Consider the following 23,201-nt stretch of genomic DNA (forward strand, 5'->3'; position numbering starts at 1 on the left):
CTGGTGACAGATTTCCAGAGGCTGGGGAGGTGAGAGGGGCACAACAGTGTCAGGATATGCTGGTGCCTCCATCCAGGCTGTGCACAAGAGGCAGCATGGCTCTGGTATTCCCAGGGTCTCACAGCCAGTTGAGGGCCATGAGGACATCCTTGCCTTCTCCTTTGCTGTAGCCCCAGGCCCACAGTCACTGTTAATGCCCCACATCAAGCCCATCTTTCCTTCCTGAGCTAGCCAGCACTTCCCTGCACCCTGGAAGGCCGATCTTGTAGTAATGCTGCTTCATAGGGGCAACCCAGCTCCCTGAGATTCATCCATGGCTTGGCCTCAGTCAGCTCTTTTGATTTGTTTTCCCTTCAGTCAAATACTTCTGCCATGAGCATTAGCATAACATTAACAAAATTTCTATTTCCATTCAGTTCTGTGTTGTTGTGAACTGCATTTCTCTGGTAGGTATTTGTTTTTGCAATCACAGTGATGAAACACATTTACTGGTTGTAGCAGTTACAGGAATTCTAAATAAATATCTGTCTTTGTTTAATTTCAGTAAATCGGGACATTTCACTAGCATCATAATAACAGGGATTTGGGGAATACTACGTGTCCGTGAAATAATTCTTGAAACAATTCACTCTTGCATCAGCACAAACCCCTCTTCAATTTGGGATTAGCTTTCTAAACTAGAGCATCCTATTTTTTTTTTATTTTTATTTATTTTTCTTCCAGATTTTCCTTTGGTTTTTTGTATGTGTTTTGGTCTTGCAGCTTTGGTGTGTGAAAACATGTAATTGCAGTCTTCCACTGGATGCAAGTGGTACTATTTATAGTTGTTAGCCTTCCTGACCTGCAGGTTAGCTTCAGTCTCCAAAAGGTACTGATAGTGCCGCTGTGATCAGTATCACCTTATCACTCCCTATAAAAGTATACAGATGTTGTGTACAGTGTTAGTGAGCCCAGTTTTGGTAATATTGTTATCTTGACTTCCCTTTTGAATTTACTTTTTATGTATTTCCAGATAGTAGGCAGATGCTGTCCAGACCTGTACCCTGTTAACCCTTCCCAGCTGTATGGGGATGAATGCATGCAACTGAGACGTGAATTTAGGAGGGTATGAAGGGGAATGTAAACTGGTAAAAACATGGGTAATATTTGCTCAGTGTTTTCTCTTTAAAAACCACTACCTTCTTTGTTTGTGCTTCTTGTGTAAGTAGTATGAAGAATGTTGATTTTATTCTATCGTTTGACGCAGTCTTTTTTTTTTTTAATTTATTTTATACTATTGAAAAAGTAATTTCAAATTGCATTGCAAATGTGGAAGATCTATGCAGTTGTGAAATATTGTTTGGCAGTGCTGACCATTTTCAAAGATTGAGGCATTTCATTGATTTCATTCATACACGTGAAACCCAGGGATTAGTTTCTGAAAAATTATTTCCCCACTGCTCCCACTTTGATGGAAGGCATCTATTGGTTTTAGAGGATGGCTGAACATGTGGAATGCCTGTTTCTGGGGGAACTCTTATCATTCAAATGAGATGATACGAAAGGCAGAGTGTGCAAACTCCAGCTCTGGAGTAGATTGTAGCTAACAGCTCCAGATTTTGCCAGGACTCACTTGGATAACTTAACTTTGGCTTGAGCTTCTGCAAACAACAATAACAAAAACCTCTTTTCCACATACCTTTGATTTGAGAGTTCCTTAAATCTGCCTATGGAAATTTGTGCCCCAAAGTCTTCTCAAAAGCAGCTGAATGAATGACATAATCTTTCTTTCTTTTTTTTTCTTTGGACAATTGTGATTCGTAACGGTACAGAATATGGGCCTTATTATCTCGCTTTTATGTATGGATATCTACCAGTGACATCTATGAGGACTGTTCTGTGAGAAAAGTCTTCAGGACCCTGCCCAAAAAGCCGCATGTTCTAGGGCTGCAAATGGTGTCCATTAATGGGAAAATGCAGTTTGTTTTTCTCTTCATCCTTCAATAACACGTGAAGAAAACAACATGGTCTAAACCTAAGTGGAGCGTTCATGCTGGCCAACAACCCGCTATTGCGCCACACACGAAATTCCCACTGAGGTCAATGGAAGTGCCCTGAGCAGAGCGTCTCTCGGACTGAGCCCGTTTCTGTGTGCGTGTGTGTGTGTGTGTGTGTGTGTGTCTTGAGTAATAATTTTCCACACCAGAAAAAAAAAAAACCAACCAACCAACAACAACAACAACAACAAAAATTACAAACCAACAACCAACTTTGTTGTCATGCTATCTTACAAGCAAGCTAGTTTCACCCACACGGAGTTGAAAGCACATACCACTCTGTTACAGCACATAAACACTGTTATCACGCTAGTTGCAGAAAGAGCACTGTCACTGGGACGTTTTATAGGCATGGGCTTTTATACTATTCAGCAAGCTATTGAAAATTAAAATGTAATTAGTGTAGCAAAACAATAGTTTGCATCTTTTAATTACCGCTCCATTTTTTTGACAGAATGTTTTAATTATTGTTTTTTCTTCTGTTCTGTTTTTATTGATTTGGTGCCAGTTCAATTGTGTTACCAAGACCTCCCAGTACTCAATGAATTTACCTCAGGGGATTCTGCCTTCTTCATTGTTTTAAAATAAACCAGATCTCCAACTACCTACAAAACAAAATTAGAAGTCGAGGAGGAAAGAGAGAAAGGCAGACAGAATGGGAGAAAGAGAGTAAGAGGGAAAGAGGGGCAGGGGGGAAGGAGGGAGGGCAGGAGGGTAGAAGGAAGAACAGGAGGAAGGAGAACAACGGAAAGAAAGAGAAAGAGTCAAAGAGAGAGAGAGAAAGAGAGAGAGAAAAGAGAGAGACAGAGAGAAAGAGAGAAAGAAGGAAGGAAAGAAAGAAGGAAAGAAAGTAAGAAAAAAAGGAGAAAAGAAAGAAAGAAAGAAGTAAAGAATGAAAGAAGAGAGGCAGGAAGGCAGGCAGGCAGGAAGGCAGGAAGGCAGGAAGGCAGGAAGGAAGGAAGGAAGGAAGGAAGGAAAGCAGGCAGGCAAGGAAGGCAGGAAGGCAGGAAGGCAGGAAGGCAGGAAGGCAGGAAGGAAGGAAGGAAGGAAGGAAGGAAGGAAGGAAGGAAGGAAGGAAGGAAGGAAGGAAGGAAGGAAGGAAGGAAGGAAGGAAGGAAGGAAGGAAGGAAGGAAGGAAGGAAGGAAGGAAGGAAAAGAAAGAAGGAGCAAGAGGAAGAAATAAAACGGAGGAAAAAGAGAAGGAAAGAAAGGGAGTAAAAGGGAAATAAAAATATTGTTGCTACATGCCTAATTTTTATTCTTTATGTGTGATTTTTTAATTCATTATTAAGTTGTTATTTAGCTATAGCATCATATTTGTCGTCAAGTATTTGAATTAAAAAATGTTCTGATTTTTTGAAATGTAGTAGTAAAACTCAGCTCATACAGAAATTACATTGAATAAAATTTGAATGTTAAAATCACAGTAGAAAACACCCCAAAAACCCCCATGTTGATAATTTTTCAGTGTAGTCCCTTGGGGAAGAAAGTGCACGTCCTGAGAGGCTAGGTTATGGTAGTACTGTCATTCTCTGTGGGTGTGCATGCACTCAATTTATTGCAGCTTTTCAGCTGTCAGAAAAGTGCAAAGTAAGTGGGAAATGACACAGAGCACTGATTTAGAACACTTTCATCTCTATATGGTCTGTTTTCGTTAGTGATCAAGAGAGAGGAAAGTAGTGGTTAGGCACTATCTGTACTACAAAGCGAACCCAGCGGAGGCTATACAGCACATGGTCTTTTGAATGACTGTATACCTCTAACGAGAAACAAACAAACACACAAAGCTCTGTATTTATTTGAGAGACTTTAATAGCTCCTTCGCAGCCATTTTGTACACAACAGGAAGCAAACCATTCCCCTCGCCAGTGTGCTTTATCCTCAAGTATTTTCACCCAAGGGGTTAGTCACCACGTATTTTGTCCTCCTTTTTACTTAGTAGATATTTGTAACATGTAGCAAGTTCTACTTACTTTTTGCATGCTCGAGCCTTTATGAGGCAAGGCATCATTTATTTACTATGCTGTTATTTGATTACTTAATAAACAGCTCACAGAGGCAAACAACAAGAAACCCAAATCCAAGAAGACCAACACTGCATTTTCAATAGCAAGTTCCCTTGGGAGCCAGGCTCTGGGATTTTCATAGCACAAAAATGTGGTCATACCACTCAGAGGCATTGGCGGTGGTTGGGAGGGAGGACTGGACCGGAGGTGGTAGACATAAGCCTACATGAGGAGGAAGTAGTGGAGAACCTGACGAAGCCAGGAGGGTTAACACCGTATCTCCCATGGGGATTCATAGTTCTAAGTTTCCGTCCTTTCATGAAACATCTGGTTGCCTTTCTTCAAGGAGGATGCCCTCCAGTTACTTCTCTGCAAGTAAGCAAAGGAGGTCCACGTGGCAACTTCTACTCTTTCAGGGAAAGGCAGACATGAGTCTTGCAGTTCACTGCTACTCCTCAGCACTGTCAGCCACTCCTGGGTGCAGGGTACAGCACTGGGTATGCCTTTAATTCCAAAGGTGTGAAATACTACTTCAGTTAATTTTACAACCTTTTTTTCTTCCAGAGTTAAGCCTTCAAACCCATAAATATCGACAGTGAGTATGACACAAATCTTCAAAGCTGGGCAGTGGGGAGGATTCTATGATTCTATGACTTGCTGCTTTTAACTCTTTTAACCTTTGCTAAACTACTGTTCTTTAAATTGCTGCTTAATTTCCCTCCCCAGCATTGTCAGTTGTTGGGTTGGTTTTGTTTTCTTTCTTTTTGTTTGTTTGTTTGTTTGTTTCTTCTTGCTGGAATGGTGGAATAGCCATGCCACAGTGATGCGTCAACCCTGGTGATGTCATGGTCATGTCACAGCAGGCAGCCACCAGCTCCTGGTATTAGCTCTGGTGATGCGGCTGTGGCACAGCAGGCATCATGTTAGTGGCTGGTGACATGGGCAGCCCTGGATGGGTATAAAAAGGGCAGGATGGGAGACAAGAAGTCTTATTTGTTGCTTCTCCTGTGTCAGGAGGGACGTCATCAGATCATGGCACACTCCTGTGTTCTACCTCCTCTACCACTCAGCCAGAGAACTGGCAGTGCTTGACAGGACAGATAAGATATACCCAGCCTGTATCCCATCACATTTTTGCAGGGAGCTGGAAGCTCCCCACAGAAGTGGGCAATGGGAGCTTCCTGCCCTTTTCTGTGGGTAGCCAAGGGCCAGACCCCACATGAGCTACTGGCACCAGCCCTGGTGAGGCAATGGGCAGAATGCTGGTGGTGGCACATGTCATGTCAGGGTTGTTGACATAGTTGGCCCAGGACAAATCTCTCCTGGCTGTAAGAGAGATGTGGGATGGACAGCCTTGGTGTGAGGCTGGGGGAGCCCGAAGCAGGAAGGCAATGGCGGCCTGTGGCAACACAGGGGAGCGCTCCTCTTGTTAATTCTTTGACCACCACAACCCCAGAGAAGGACACAACCAAGTCAATGCACTCCTCTCCTTCTTCTGCCACTCAGGTGGAAAGTGTAGTAGCTTCTGCAAGTATATGGACCTAAGTATAAAGAAACACATGTGAGCCCTGCCTCTACCCTGTCATGGTCGTACAGGCAGCTGGAAGGTCCCCACAGCTGTGGACAAAGGGAACTCCACACCATCCACCTTCTCTGTGTGCAACTTCTCCGTGTGCAACTTCTCTGTGTGCAACCTCCTTACAAACATGTGAGGGGAAACTGAAATTTACTTTGCCAAGAAGACCAATACCAAAATTTGTCAGCATTGTTTGTAATAAATAAATATTTAAGCAAATAAACTTCACTGGCATTAAACAAATGTACTAAGAGTCACTATGAACTGTATACTATAGCTGTAAAATTTTGGTCTTAGCTGTTTCCTGCTGATTTTCTAGGTGTTTGTTCTCCCAGAAAGCACAATTGAAATTTACTAAGTTTGAGGAGAAAAGAACTGAGAGATAGCTTGTGAGGACAATAAGAGACTCAGAATCGTGACATTCTGTAATCTAGAGGTCTACATCTGAGGCCAAGTTCCCTTTATTGTCAGTGGTAAGAAATACTCACAGGAGGTGATTCATCTGGCCTATTTTAGATATCAATGTGGGACAAGATTAACCATGCCTGAGAAGTATCTATTTCCACTTCACTGTCTGTGGAGAACTCGCTGTGCTGCAAACATATCCAGTTGGTTGCAGTGAATCCTTCTCTTAATGTAAGACCAATTATCCTGACTAATCCCATGCTGCTGTCTGCCTTTGCTCCCTGCCAACACCACAATCTTATAACCATTGTGAAGCTCAAAAGTTGTAGACAAACATCTTAATAGCAGCATCCCTGAATTTTTATTCATGTGTGAAACCCTGGTCCCCATCTCCCCCAAGGGCTTGAGATACAAAATGCTGTGGGTGTGGATCTCCATGTGGATCTTTTCCTGCTTTTACATTGCAGGAAGGTGGAACAGCTCCTCAGATATGTGTGTGCAACCTTTGGATCCCTCCACAGGTCATGAGATCACACTGATAAGTTTGTCTCCCTTCAGTTCCCAGCTCCAGGGACTGTAGCTCTAAGCATCAGCATGCTGCTTATGCCACCCTTCTTTGCAGGCTCCGTGCATTTTTCGTCCTTTGCCTCAGCCCACAGGAACCACGAACTCAGGAGTCAGAATTTATATTGTCACAAGGTACTTCTGAGTACAGTCCCTGGACCAAACAGGAAGAAGGTAGGGTAAGAAGTGGAGAAGGCAGAGAAAAGAATCCACAACACGCCAGTGTTTGGATATTGATTTACAGGTGTGAGGATGGTAAAACTGGAGTGAAGGAGGGGGAAAAAAAAATTAGAAATAATCCATTAGGTGCCATTTTTTCATATGAGACCCACCCATGCTCAGCAGAGCAAAAGCAAGCATTCACTAATATTAAGCCTCACAGCACTGTGTTTGTTTTCATACAATTAGCAAGACAGCCCGAGTGGCTCCCTCCAACAGTGTGGTGCTTCTGGCTGGAGGTTTGCTCAGCCAGCTCACATTGGCTCTGATGTTTATTTACATGCACATTGTTGTGAAATTATTATGCTGTGAGCAGAGGTGCTGGACAAACTGTGGGACATTAATCTGCCTGATACTATTGTCACAGTATCATAGACCCTGTGGTCTGCTCAAGACGGGCAGAGCCCCGTGCGGGGGCAAAACATGATGAGGGCTGGAGGTCTTACACAAGTGGCACAGCAAGGATGAGCTTACATTTCCAATTACGATTTCACAAATGTTTGTTTGTTGTTCTCTTTCCCAGAGAGCTGTGTTTGGCAATCCATGGACCAGCACACCAGGACTCCAACCAAGCTGGTGTGAGCGTAGCCAGGCATTTTTTTAATTATTTTTTGAGAAAGGGAAGCCATGGTGTAGGATACTCCTCCTTCCACAGAAGCTTCAGCTCAGACATCTCTCCTCTCAAGAATGTTTGCCTGGCAGCGCTCCCTGCCTTGCCAGCAGCAGGTAGGACTCTACTTGCTTAGGAAGGATTGTCTTTATATTGCCTTTGTTCCTATGTCCTGCACAGTGTTCCCAGAGTAGGTTGTGTCATCAATGTCTCAGGACAGTAAACCTTAGAGTAAATACCTCCTGGAGATGGAGGGAAAGAGCTGCAGCTCTGGAATGATTGTTCGGAGCTATCTGCTGACTCAGGAAAGCATATCTACATCTATATCATAGGCTGTTTACATCTCCAAAGTGTTTTATTGAGCAGTAAAAGGTAGAAAAGCATTCAGAAACATGCCTGAACCTGATGTAATTGGATGATTCCAAAGCTGGAGCCCTGTATGAGAGCAGTTTGCTTAAATTCAGCCCCAGTTTCCCCTTCACATGAAATCAGTCATATCCTTGCTACATGACAACAAAAATTGCATGTCTTTATGTATATGTGTCTGAAGCCTCCTGCATTTTTTTCCCTACCTTCACCTATTCCTATGACTCTGGTCCTTCATATTTTCTGCAGAGGTAGTGCCTGATGTTTGGGAAATACAAGGGGTTTGTATAATGCATGTTCTTGTCGTGTGTGGGTTTTTTTCCTTCTCAAGTTTATGAAGGCCAGACCAGGATTAAAAGATTTAGCTTCACATTCCTAAAAGCAGTGCAAAACTTTCCACCCAAATTAGCTGGCAGCTCCACTTTGGATATCATGAACATAAAAATATGTTTTAAAAGATGAATCATCTCTAGACAGCTCAGGTGAGAATTAAGAAATAGCAACTTGGTAGCAGCACAGATAATTTAATTTATTGGAAACACATGAGAGAAAGCCTCACCAGGCAGAGCTGCTGACTTTTGGACAAACAGCCTGCCTTCTTTTTTTGTTTTAACATTCTCCTTATATTTGTTATTTGGATTCTGTGATGGCATTCAAATATATACCAAATACATGGGTCAATAGGAAGGACACAAACCCAATTATGTGCAAGTACAATCTAACTTCTCCTCAAACCAAACACAGCGATGTGGAATGAAATCTGTAGTTCTGGTCTGAGCAGTCACTTAACACAAATGAGCACATCATTACATTACTAGGAAGGGAACAGGAGTCCTGGATACAACAAGTAGCATTTCCTCTCCTTAGTACCAAGCTGTATTACAGCACTTCCATGGATACTCACCCTTGGGACAGTGTTACTGTTCTGTGGAAGTGTTTTCATGTCTCCCACTGCTGCAGGCTGTTAAGAACCTACCCATGAGGAACTGAGACACATAAGGCTAAGAGGTTACTTGAGGCGTGATCCAGACACCGTGTCACCCAACACGAGGCAGGTGGCTGCACCTTGAAACCCACCTGCACACTGAATGGAGCACCTGAGAGCTGCCCTACTGTAGGAAACACTTGGGCACGGGGTGAATCTGTAACTCTGACACAGCACTGTCATGCAGTGCCATAAAAACTTGTACAATCTGCTTTAAAGCATAAGCCCTGAGCTCTCGAAGTTCTCAAAAGTCTGGTTCCCAGTGTCTGTCTTTAGGGCAGACGGACGGTCCGAGTGGCAACAAGAAATCGTCCTGAATGGCTGGAGAGCCTCCCTGTGCCTTGCAGCACCCCTGTGCCACTGGGTGCTTGAGGGGTCCCAGGAGGATGGAGCCCGCTGCAGAGCACAGCATTTTTTTCCATGTATTTGCATATGGCAAACATTTAAATCTTTGATTGAAACAATCAGCTTGTCCAGGGCTGAGCTGTGATCCTCTGCCTCCACAAACAGCCCTGGTACTTCAAAGGGATGGCTGACATGAGTCAATTGCTCGTGGGTCCAAAATCTTAAAGAGCTGGTTGCTCCTTTTTTTCTTTTTTTTTTCTTTTCTTTTCTTTTCCTTCCCCCTTCTCTCGTGGAGAAGGCAGAAACTGAGGAGCAAACACAGCGCTGGAGGCCGGGAGGGAGGCCTGCGTTACAAGCCAGGTGACGCAGCAGCTGCCTCCATGGGTGGCAGCTCATCCCAGGCTACTGTGTCCCTCTCCCAAGCCACGTTCAGCACAGAGAGACTCTTTCTTACTACCCAAGCCCAGTGGGATGGGGAGCCCACAGGCCCTGGTTCCCCTGTGGCCCTCCATCTGGCTTCCCAGAGGGCCCATGGCTGTCCCAGGCAACATTTCATCATTGCAGGTCTGAATGAAGTGCCTGAGCCTCATCCCATGCGGGTGCATCTCTGCATTTCCATCAAGTCAGCCTGAGCACATCATACCACATTTATGCTGCTTCATGTTGGCTTTCTGCTGGCTGCAAGAGTACAGATAATGCCAAGGCTGGAGCAAGACCTACTGATAAAAAGTCAGGCCATCAAGAAATATTACCACATTTAGGCTGGAGCCCTAAGGCTGTATTTACAGTTCAGCTGAACTGTAGCCTCTGCCTAACCTTGTCACCCTAAGCTGCCTCCTCATTTGGCAGAGAGAAATACACATTTCTGGAAAGTTGTTCTCATCCTCCAAGATATTTCTGAGAAAGAGGAGCCAAACCACCCCCTTAAGGTGCTGCAATTGATGAAGAAGCCCCAGGTGATTAGCTCAGCCTGGCACAACCATCTTTCCACCAGCTGAAGTTCCCCTGGAACGCTAAACAAACACATGATGCTGCATTTGCTGGTGGTCTGTATACCAGGCTTGGTGGGTTTGCTTTTCAACGTTACCAGATGTTGACTGTTGAAGACACTATCAAAACTGAACACATCAGCATGCATTACTGATTTGTGATACAGAAAGTGCTCTTTGTTCGCTTTAAGTGACTCAGTTTCAGTCTTCCGTTACTGGTGGGATTTGTAGAGATTGTTTCCGAAGTGAGTAATGAGGAGAACAGTCCTTGACAGTATCCCTTGTGGGAGCAGTTGGCATAAATTACTCCGTTCATGAACAAATTAGGTAGCCACTGTTCTATGTGTTCTGAACATCTTCCGCATTCAACATCACAAATGAAATATATGAGTACAGGTTGTACTCCAATATAAATGCTTTTCTTTTTTTTTTTTTCCTTCTGGTAAGCACACTGCAGAAATTGATATAATTGATTATAATTAAGGAGAGAGAATTTGGCAGCAGCCTCAGAACCCTTGCTTGGATCCATTTTCAATAATTCGAAGCTTGTCAAGATCTGTTTTCAACTCACAGAATAATCTGAGAGTTCTTGAAATGCCTCCTTTGCCATCTCTTCTGGGGGTTAAAATACTTTTTTAAAAAAAGTAATTTATTTATTTAAAATGTTTGATTGCAGTGGGGTGCCAGTATCAAGACAGCTTGTCTCCTTTTGCTGAGTTGTGGGGCAGGAATTCGAGTGGGTGAGGTCTGAGGAGACATTGTTTAGCCTTGCAGTTTTGAAACTCTGTCTTCCTTAGATCTTTACTTTTCCCTTCATGTGTTTCCATTCACACCTGAATCATTCATTATACTGGCAGGCTGGGAAGATCCCTCTCTTCTTCAAGGTAACCACACAGTTCTGAAGTAAATTATAGGTGTGGAGATTATAGAAATTTGTCGTCTAGGCACACACCCTGGCTCCCTTCCTTTTCCAAAGCATGTAATAATGATTTGTTTTTCTTTTTTTCCCCCCATAGCTAATGTATGCCTAATGTGGGAACAGTTGTTTTCTTTGTTTTGATGGAACATTAAAGCAGGCTGTGTAACAAGGGAGGAAGTCTAAGAAGTGGCATTTTACTTTCAGACAGAGCTTTGAAAAGAAGTGGCAGGTCACAGATCGTGCTACATTGGTGTAATCGCCTTCATGATTTTGCTGCCTATGTCAGCTTAGACATAGATTAAGTGTGTGACAAAAGCCCAGAAGTCCCCTTTGAATTTTAGGCTTGAATGCCAGTGTTCCAACTCTCCTTTCTTGATGTTTTTAACCCAAGTTCTGAGTCCACTCTAAGAAAGATGAATTAGCCATTCCCAAGTTATTTTGACCCAAAACAAGAGCAAAAATAGCTAACTAGCTGCTTTTATTGTGCTGAAGTGTGAAATGCTTTCTACCACTCAAATGCACTATGGAAGGATTCTGGTAGGATGAAAACATGACTGGAGGATGAAAACATGATGCCTCATTGGGAAATATTCAGGTTCATGATTAACATTCTATTATACTTCCCAGACTTTAGTGTAACATGCATGCAGAAATGGAAAAGAACCATCACACTAATTTAAGCACAATACAAAGCGCAGAAGGCAAAGCACCTGTTGGAGATGTTTCCATAGGAGTAGATGAGCTCTAGAACTTCCAGATTGTGAGAAACTGAGGGAGTACTTTGATCTTGAGAAAATACTCAGTATTTGCAACCAAGTCTTGCTCATAGTCACTTGTGAGCAACAGCAGAAAGAATTTGCCTGCCAGCTCTCTCTCAGCCCTGTTTGTTAGACTAAACCTTAGCAGATAAGAGTATTACATAAAGCATGAGGACCAGGGCACTGAGAGAGGGAAAAAACCCCACGAGACTGAGGAAAACCCTTAAGAAAGAAAGTTTGAGAGGAAAAATTTAGTCTCATTTCGTTCTTCACAGAAGAAAAAAAAAATAAAGCAAAGCAAAAACGGGGAAAAGAGAAATATAAAAGTGAAAGGAAACATCCAAGACAGACATAGTAAAGAGAATCATAGTATACATAGACAATCACAGTGAAGATTCTTTTACAATCTTCTTCTGATCAAATTTACTGAGTGAATAAAAAAATGCTCAGGTGCAGTTTTGTTTGGGGAAAACACATTGTCTTGGGAAAAAATATTCACAAAGAACAAATTTAAAGATGATCTTGTTTTTTGGGAAGAATGAGATTAAAAGAAGCAGCTGAAACAGGCAGAGACAAAATAAGGCATTGCTATGCCATGAGGCTGGTGCTGAAAATCATATATATGAGCCACATCCTCTGCAGCTATGTCTCCGGAAACCCTGAACTGTGGTACCCGGGAACACAAATGCTGAACAGCCAGCAGCAAAAGCTTCGCTAGCAAATTAGTCCCAAGCCTATGTTACAACAAAATTAAATGGGATATTTGAAGCCTAGAGGTAAGAGAGCATACGGCATATGGCACAATTCAGTTCTTTACTTCAGCAAATAATTATTTCAAATCCTTCATTCCAGAAAATGGACCTTTCAAATCCTTCCTTTGGCGCATCTGTGATGACCTAGATGCATTTGCTAATTGCTATGTAATGGACTAAACGTGTTTATTAGGTTAAGTTCGTTTAACAGTGGGGGGAAATAAAGGTTATTAAAGTTTCGTGTAGCCAGGAATGAAAATTGCAGTTCTTTTTTTTCCCCCTGCTCTCTCTACAGTGATAAATTCCAGAAAATACGTCTCGGTTCCCTCCAGTCTGAGCCATCTACAGATGCATGTTTTCTTTCTATAACCAGCTGTAGCTAATTGCATCAGCGCCGCCTCTACTGCTGCACATGAAAAAGAAACCTGTAATTTATTGCAACAGACCGTACTATTTCTGCTGTACATCTTGCCCATTCTGTCATTCCAGTGAACGGATTTCTCATGGTAAATTGGCAGTTCAGAAGTGGAAAACAACCTTGCTCAGAAGAAAGCTTTCAAAAACTCCTCCATATGTTCCATCCAGATATTGATAAAAGAACAAACAGAAAACATATTGTTTATCTGTAGGACCATGATTTCTCCATCAGCCAAAGAAAAACTGAGTCAAATTCATGCCTCATGTACCTTTGTTGTAGCCAACACAAGTACGGCGCTCACAATAATGACCCCGTTCGTGTTGTTATTGCTCGAATGGCAACATGGTGCCTCGAAAAACATACTCAGGTGAGGTGGTGCAAATTGGTGTCAAAATCAGTGGAGCTCTGCCAGTTTATACCAGCAACAGATCTGGCTCCAGTCTCTGCCTCGGGGAATTTATGAATCATAATGTAACTCTAAGTAGATGTAGTGGCTGTAAAATTCAATCCTGTCTTTAATAGCGGTGAGGCAGGAGAAGGCGAAAGGTGAGCCCTAACCTACTTTTGAAAGGGTCACGTCAAGGGCATGGAAAAAAGCCTTTTAATTGTTCTTACCACTCTGGGGAATGAGACTGTAATGAAAGGCAGTAAAATCTTAATCATGACTGTATTGCTGGAGTTAGGAATTAAATACAATTTTGACTAAACCTGTGGTTTAACAATATGAAGGCTTCGGGGACTACACCGGCGCAAAGACCTCCCTGCCCCTTCCTCTGTTATCAACACCATCAACACTGAGGTACGAGCACTCATGTAACTGTGTGGGGCTACGTTGTGAGCTGGATCAAGGAATCGCTCCAGGGTAAAAATAACCCAGAAAAAAACCCCTAATTAATAACCTTGCAGTATGCACACTTAATAGCAGAGGTTAGCCTTTGCAAAATGCTGGGAGAGCCTCGCATGACGGGCAGCATGTACGCGTAAAGCGCTTTGTAGTGCCCAGCCACTATTAATGCCCTGTTGGTATTTGTTACTGAGGGCTCAGCCTCTTGTTTGCAACTTAGGTGCACATCAAAACGACTTCATGCAAGAGGCGGTACAGCCACGGCTGGCTCCCGGATCTGCCTCCTGCGCTCACTCAGGTTGGCTCAGCAAAGCCTTCCCAGGGGCCCAGCTGCAACTGCTCACTCCAGCTTAGCAGCTGGAGAGGCTGAAGCCTCAAGTGTTAATTGCTCTATTACATTAATGTGAAACTAGAGGGATGGAGTGGAAAAATCACAGCCATTGTCTTTTCATTTACCCTAATTGACCAAGCGACAGTGAAAGAGTGGCCTGGAGAAAGCCTCTTCTTGTAATACATTGGCACTAATTGGGAATTTTAACAGAGGGATTTTTTAAATTCTTTACATCCCCTCAGTAACACAGTTTCAAAGCTGTCACTGGGAGGGTTTGGTACCATTTAGGTAGTTAGCAGCAAAAGGCAGACATCACAGCTGTACAGCTCAACGTAGACAGCAGGTCTGCAGCTGACCCTGGAGAAGACCCAGTGATGTTGATGGGCCAAACCATGAAGGCATTTTCCCTTCATATGCTGTATATGGATCAATGAGCAGAGATAAAACAGACTTCCTATGGGCTGGAGAAAAGTTTGTGGCTTGTTATATTTCCCTGCAGCCTGGAGAGTTACACTCCTCTGACACATCCAAAGGCTGCCCTGCAGACTAGAGGTATGTTCTTCCATGGATCACCAGAGAATAGTTTTGCATTTAAAGAATCACAAAAAATGTGGTATGTGGCTTCATTATTGTCTTCTTCTGTATATAAATTCTTTTCCCCATATTAGCTTAAAATTAAAGCCTCTAGGTTTACTGTGGCAATACTCTGTTAGCTTCAATGGGAAGGGTTGTCCCATCTTTCCTTCAGATAAAGGCTGGGGGCTTCTATTTTGGTTCCTGCAACAAGCAGTAAGTGTGCACAATATCCTCCATTACTTTTCCCTAATCTGTTACTGTCCTCATTCTCCAGCCACACAGCTTGGTGATGGAAAAGTGGGGAGAAAGAGACTCCACTTTCCAATGCTGAACATTTCAGCTGTGCAGGCCCAGAGGACAAATAAGCTCTGTGTAAAGCTGACAGCTACTTTTCTCATGGAGCAATGGGGAAGCAGCACCAGTGGCCTGGGGCTTTGGGCTGGAAATGACATTTGCAGAAAGGATGTGCTGTTGAGCTGGCAGCCCTCAGTTTCAAGGTGGGCTTAGACATGCAAAAGTATTCCTTTATAAAGTGTTACACCTCAGCAAATATAAGCATTAATGTTACTCATTCCAAAGAGTCTCCAACTGGTAGAAACTAAGTTAGATGTTGTTCCAACTATTCCAACGTATTTTGTGCTGTTGCTAATGTATTTTATGCCCTGGTGCATGTCCATGTCTTGTGCGTGCCACAATTAAATAAGCGGTTCTGCCATGCAACTTTTACTCGCCTAAGAAAACGTGGAGGGTTATGTTTACAGCCTGTAGCACAGCAGACTGTCTACTTGCTGCATGCTAGGCTTTTCAGATCACCCCTGGGGACAGGCTGCAATTACAGCTCTTCCTTTGCAGTAACACACTGCACATTCTGCTGCTTAACAGATTGCTTTCTTCTAAGGAGGTTTGTAGCAAGGAAGGTTGATTTGGAACAGGGAAGCTGATAATCTAACCAGGGCAGGATGAGCTGTAGTAGATTTCAGGTTGTGTCAGCTGAAAGCAAATCACAACTGGTCTCAAATCAAGGCCCACCAAGCATTAGCAGGGTGTAGCTACAAGAGTATTTTCTTCTGCGTTCTGTCCAGCACAGGAAAGTCCTGCACTCTTCTCCTACCCTACCTCTTTGTCCCCATTCCTGTCCCACTCTTGGCTGCCTCCTCAGTGATAACTGGCAATGAAAGTGCCAATGCAACCTTCTGGCAGGGGGTGATGCTGTAGAGGGAATCCTAGCAATGACCCCGATTAAAAAAATCAAATCCTCTGTACTCTGTGTTCTCAGGAGCGTGTGCAGGCCAAACTGAAATACCTCTGGATACAAAGAGCCTGAACGAGATAGAATTCTATTGAGATTCATGTTCTTACTGATAGCATCAAGCTGGATGAGAGGGAAGCATGGCCATTTAGAGATGCTGAATTTGGTTCTCTATAACCACAAAGCTAATGCTTTTCATTTACCTCAAATTTACATTTCATATACTATTATTTTGGCTGTGTAGATGTAACGCTGGATATGCAGGAAACAGAGAATAGAAGAAAGTTTGTAGGACAAGGGGTAATAGTTTTAAACTGAGAGAGGGTAGATTTAGGCTAGATATAAGGAAGAAATCCTTCTCTGTGATGACAGTGAGTCCCTGGCACAGGCTGCCCAGAGAAGCTGTGGCTGCCCCCTCCCTGGCAGTGTTCAAGGCCAGGTTGAATGGGGCTGTGGGCACCCTGGTCAGGTGGAGGGTGTCCCTGCCCATAGCAGGGGGGTTGGAACTAGATGGTCTTTGGAGGTCCTGCCAAACCAAACCGTTCTGCAATTCTATGAGCATATAAAGCAAGGTCCTGGGCCAGCTTGGGCATGGAGTCCTGTGTTGTGCTATAACTAGATGTGTGAGTCTAGATACACCTGTATATGCCTGGCTTAACAAATGATCTAGCTGAAAGCAAGCCAGTGATAGCAAGGATGCAGCGTGCTGGTTACCTGTGCAGTTCAGTGTCTTGAAGGGAGAGGCAGGTTTGTGTTGAATCCCACCCTGTGGATGACTCATTGCCGTTTGTCTTCAAGTGTGCCAGCTACATAGAGAAGCTACAGTCCTATCTTAAATTTGAGAGCACAAGCAGCCTCAGACCCCATCGGTTCATTTTCCCGGGGATGAGCTGGAACAAGCACAAATGTGCTGTGACTTGTCTTTACTCTGCAGTACATTCACACCAAGGAAGAATTTATATACCTTTTATCTTTTAAGGAATTGTTTTCATGAGTTGTAAAATAACTAATGTTTTGTAAAGCTAGCAAACATAATGTTAAAAAGGTAGCTAAAAGTTTGATGGGACCCAGAGTAAATATGGTGATGATTATGCAAGGAATATAAATAACCTATATAAAGGGTACCCATACATGAAATGCATATTTTTCTTTAAAGAGAGATGAAGCAAATATTTACTACCTTATTAAATCAAAAGAAATATGTAATTAAAAAGCAATCACTAGCTTCAGAGCTGCAATAAGCCTCTTTATTAGGTATTAATAATTTTACTACGTACTGGATAGCTGGAGGGCTGGGACCATATGAGCTGGTAATAAACCATCTTGATACATCATGTTCTTTCAGCCTTGCCAATGTGACATTTGCTGTGCAGGCACTAAGAGTGTTACACATCTGAACTCAAGCAAGTGAAAAGACCCTGCCCATCCTAAAAACCTCTTACTGGCCTGGGCAATTTAAAATTGAGGATACTGGCTTAAGAAGAAAAGATGCATTCTCATGTATATTCACATGAGAAAAGTGTAGCACACAGTAAAACTGACTCCTGGTCGAACACTGGACAGGTTTGTCTACAACCTTCTAAATGTGAGAGAGGTTATGGATGCATCTTCCTCTATTGGTCAATATAGCCACCCTTGCTGGGACAGTACTTATCAGGTGGTATCAGTGTCATATGCCAAACGAAAACCATTGAGATTTTTATGTTAAGCTCTAATTCTGACCAAAAAAAATGAGTCACAAACCAAAACCAGCCTGATGCTAGATCCAAACACGTTCTGTGTAGTTCATTATTGCAGATGACTCCTGGGAAGAAAAATGACCATTAAGAATTGATCCCACAGATCCCATATCCCGCACTCCCTCCAACCATGAAAACAGATCTGGACATGTGGGTCTTCCCTGTTCTGGGAAAAACAGCTCGTGGCTTTCAGAGGGATTATGGCCCATGTATCCAAATCTGTTAGCAAGATGACATCAATGAATTTGAAATGTTGTTCTTATGTTAATGCTTCTCTAATTAGCAATGTTTGAAGTAGCTCTGCTAAACTAAGAACATATCCTAACCTCAAGCCAAAACACAATCCAATCCCTCTTTTGAAAAGAAAAAAATTGAAAAAAATAAATCCCCCTTTTGAAAAAATTCAGTTATTTTCTTTGTCAACATTATCTTCCAGAGCACATCCCACAACTCCCAAGAAAGAAAATAAATCATCTATAAGCACCTTCTGCTTTAACATAAAGTAATAATGTATAAGTTAGGCCCTCACAACATTTTCTGCAAGCATTTTCACCTATGACTCAATAGTTTCAAAAACATTTTCAGCTTCAACAACTGACTTACCAATATGTCAATGCAGTAAAAAAATACTAAAGAGCAAAGGAGTTCAACAACAACTCTGGTTTCTCCAAATCGTTTTTCATCAGTGGGAGGACGGTAACAGAAACAGCAGCCGTGACATAAAAGAAGAACCCAAAACCTGCAGTTCGGACTTTCCATTATGGCAGCGGTTGTGGAGGTGGGGCACTCTAGAAACGTTCTCTCTTGGGCTTGTTCATACAGACATGTTTACTCCCAAGCTGATGTATTTCAGTATCTATTCTATTAATACATCTTTCCAGGAGTATACTCAGAATCTGTTTCAGGTTAGCAATAAAAGCTTACTCAGAAAGGTAGAGATGCAGAATAGACATAGTAGCTGAGCTTTTATAGTAGTGGATCAAGCAGAAACCTACACATACATGCCAAAATCACAAAGATAAGCAAATCTGCCTGGCAGAACGGGAAGAAAGTGACAATCTGCCTGCTGTGCTGTCACGGAAAGCTGCCTCTTGATGGGAGCAGCTAAGGCTAATATGAATTATAGACAGGTTGATGTATACTTTTCCTCCCCTTTGCTGTGGCATGCTAACCATTCTTCTAGTAGCTCAGCTTTGATAGAAATGTTATGTATTTTAGAACCATTTTGTCATGTAGACTTTATTTGCTTTCTTGTATATTTTAAGAGATGTATGTTTATTCTCTTTGCATCTATTGTTTTTACAGAGAGTGTCTTGGTTGCTTTTTCTTGGTTAGAGATAAAAATAAAACAATGAAGTGTGTTCAAGAGAAAGTGACCCACCATCCATTATATGGGATTTGCATAATGTGAAGATTTTTATCTTAAAATATGGATTGCCAGTAATCTTGAATCAGCTACATTCCATGTTGTTGTACAAAGGGCATCAGCTCCTGGTAAGACCACCTTATTATTTCTAATACTTTCTTGACCAAGATAGGGTTTTGATTGTATTCTAAGTGAATATTCAAATCAGGTATATATGCAGATGAACATCTTGGCCAATTAGTCACTCAGCCAGGTTACAAAGCCATGTATAAATGCATATGAAGACATGCTCTGCAAGCAACCAAACCACTTGTCTAATTATAGGACAATCATTGTGGCAAACCATACACAATTGTTCAAACCACTGCATATGTTTTTTTCCATAAAAAGAAATACAAAGCAAAATATATTTTATGGCACTGCCTTTCACATTATTATGTTATGCTGCATAAGCACTCATTTGATGGCTAAATCATAACTTAATGTCTCTCCTCATCTTTGGCTGGTTTTAGACATTATTAATTTTAATCATTAAGACTCACAATGTATTACTAACGTTAAGAGATACTTAACAACTAGGCCAGAGGCAGGATTATTTTCCAAAATCATAAGAAGTAATTTCCTTTTACTTTCTAAATTCTGGAGTCCATTACAACCCCTTCAGAGACTGTCCAGAGACTCTGACAGAACTGCAGTAGCTCTTCACTATAGCACAGTTTTGAAAAAGGCATGGCTCAAAATTTGTCTGTAAGGGAATGGGCAGAGGAATTGGTACTTCTGCTGTCATCTGCAATCCTAGTGATTTTACACTTGCCTCAGCCAGATGATTCAGAGAGCTTTCCTAGTCTTCTCAGGCCCCTGTATCTTCTGAGAAGAGAGGGGCCTTCAGATTTCCCTCCAAAGGACGAACCTGGAGAGTATGAATAAAGCACTCTTTACCTGCACTCTTCACCTGACCTGTTTTAGCTACTTACTTCAGGATGAGAGGGGTGCACTGTAAGCCTGCCTCTCCCTTGACTGATGATACCTAGACAAGTAGTTCACGTGTAGGAGTCTATACTGGAGATACCTGCCCACGCTCAGACAAAGCTCTCCCTGAATTAGAGGTTCACAGACACAATGGTAGGATATATATATGTTCTTAAGACTGAAGCCACACACAGCTGGATCTCCTTGCCTGGGACACCAGAAACTGGGTTTTGTGTGCTCTGATATGTAGCCTAGGGAGCAAGGAAATAAACAGAAGAGATTCTGATATTTTATCATAATTATGCTCTTTTTCTGGCATTATTGTGAGAGTACTGGCACAGCTTATTTCCTTACGAGGGCAACCACATGCCAAATACTATTCACTGATAATTACACAAAACTGTAGCTCTTATTGGAGCTTTCATATTTCCTGATACTAAGTGTGTGCAACTAATTTGACTCATGGCCCTGTGCAGATGTGAAGACAGTTATTCAAGTGATACCTGCTTCTTCACATTCTAATAAGTACACTTATGACTAAAACCACATAGCAATAACATTTACTGGTAGATTCGGTCACACCACAAACTATCACTTAGTCTCAAATCAACTGTAGAAGTTGACACAATAATTCGTGCTGTGGAGGGAATGAATCCTTCCTTGTTTTACAGAAATTACTTTTTCCTTTATTTATTATTTTGCTGATCACACCACATGTTAGAAAGAACAAGAGAAAAGTTACATAGCTTTTTTCCTACGTGTTGACAAGTGAAAAGTTTCAGAGGTTCTCCCCTGTCATGGTTCACATTTAAGCATCCACAGAAATCTTTTTCTGAGGATCAGAGACATGTCCTTGATAAACAGGAACAAATAAACAAACTGAGTCACATGTAATTGGAAACAAAGGTTATGATCCTCAATTAAAGTTGATTAAAACTTGTAAATCCTAATTCCATATCCTTACCCTGCTTTCTGCAGATTTTATTTCTTCCACATCCTCGCATAAATTTCACCATTTTAAAAAACAGTGCTGTTGAGCACAGTGAAATGTTCATTCATTGTTTAGATAGCATATGTAAATCTTTCTCCTGGGTACTGATTGAAACCATTGCAGGCTGATCACCTGCCCGTTGGTGGGAAGTAGTGAATGAATTCTGTATTTTGCTTTGCTTGTGCACATGAGTTCTTCTTTACCTATTAAACTGTCTTTATCTCAACCCACAAGTTTTCTCACTTTTAACCTTCTGTTTCTCTCCCCCATCCTGCTGGGGGTGGGGGTGTGGTGGTGAGCAGGCGCTGTGGGGTGCTGAGCTGCACACTAGGGTTAAACCACAACAGATCAGCACGGTCACGGGCAAATAAAATGTGAGAATATAGCAAGACATTGCTAGCCTAGGGTGGATCTGATGAAGACAGAGGACAAACAGTTTCCAGAAGTTTGCCCTCAGAAATATCATTAAGTGGATTCCAGTGGTATTTTGATGGGGACCCTTCTTCAGTGTGGACTGACTAGAAACAATCAACTTGTTCTGTGTGAGACCAAAGACTTGCTTACAAGCATGCACTTGCTGCTGGAAGAGGGAACATCCTTAGAATAGGTTTTTTTACTTTTACCTTTTACCTTTTTCCTTTTTCAATGTGTAATGGGCAAGGGACAATTATGGCAAATAGCAACTGAGGTTGGGAAGGATGTCAGTAAACATGAGCTGACCAAGGGATAGCGATTCTGCTACGTGGCTACTTTGAGGTTTAAGAATTTGTTTTTGTTCCATGTCGAAATGAAACCAGAAATGTTCTATCGGTTGTGTGTACTGGTGAGATGAATGTGTCACTTCAATAATAGCTGGGTGGTGAAGGGACAAGGCAGGCAGCTTCCTGCTCTACCTGATTCAGGTCAGGGATTTTCCATTCTACATCAGGGATTTGAACGTGCTTCTCCCACATACTGACTCAGCGCCACAGTCAACCAACTTTGGAGCTCTTCCTTTGCATCTTCTCTTTCTTACTATGAAACTAAATAGTTCAGTGCAAATGTTTTGAGAAAACGTGAGGATGCTTCTTCTATAAGATTTAGGGTTCTTCTCCCTTCACAGCCTGCGTGATAAATGATGTTCTCATGATTACTGGAAATTCATAGAATCATAGAATGGTCTGGGTTGGAAGGGACCCCAAGGATCATAGAGCTCCAACGCCCCTGCCACAGGCAGGGGCACCAACCTCCAGGCCTGAATCTACACAAGGTTGCTCAGGGCCCCATCCAACCTGGCCTTGATCACCTCCAGGGACAGGGCATCTCAGCAGTCCATTCCAGCAACTTACCACTCTCTCTGTAAAGAACTTCCCCCAAATATGTAATCTAAACCTTCCCTCCTTTAGCTTCAATCCATTCCCCTTTGTCCTGCCATTATCTACCCTTTTAAAAAGTTGATTCCCCTCCCCCAGCAGCCTTCTCTTCTCCAGGCTGAACAAGCCCAGCTCCCTCAGCCTCTCTTTGTAGGGGAGGAGCTCCAGCCCTCTAGTTATCTTTGTGGCCCTCCTAATTGGGAAAATGGTGAGAAGGACAAAGGCATCTTATGTAGAGTGCATTTTCCATAGAGGGTACATTTGGATAAAATTGTGGGCATGTTGCAGAATTTCTTGCAAATTCAGGACACAGATGCTGATAAACTGGAGAAGGAACAACAGAAGTTTACTGAGAAGTTTAGAAGTACATGACCTGTAAGGAGAAACTGAGTGAGCTGGACTGGTTGACCCTAGGGAAGATGAGGCTAGGGAGCAATCCACTATACTTACCTAGAGAGGAGTTACGATGGAGACAAGCTCATCTTGGCAGCCCCAGACATAAAAAAGAGGTGACAACCACACATTGCAGGTTGGAAAATTCAGGCCAAATACTAGAAAAAAACTGTTTGGGTTTTTTGTGTGTTTGTTTTTTCTTTTATCATTAGGAAGGTAGTGCAGCACGTGAGCAGGTGATCAGAAAAGCTGCATCCTTCCATGGGGTGTTCGACATTCAAAGAGGCAAAACCATGTGTGACCTGACCTTGAATGGGAGGTGCCTTCAGCACACATTGTGCTGGACCTAGGAAGCACAGTGATGGGTCTTATCCTAGCAGCAGTGAAGTCATGTCATCAGAGCTATAACTGATCATGCTGCTGAACTCGTAGGAAGTGCCAGG

The sequence above is a fragment of the Gallinula chloropus genome (genome assembly GCF_964237585.1).
Source record: "Gallinula chloropus genome assembly, chromosome: 3".
Taxonomy (NCBI): Eukaryota; Metazoa; Chordata; class Aves; order Gruiformes; family Rallidae; genus Gallinula; species Gallinula chloropus.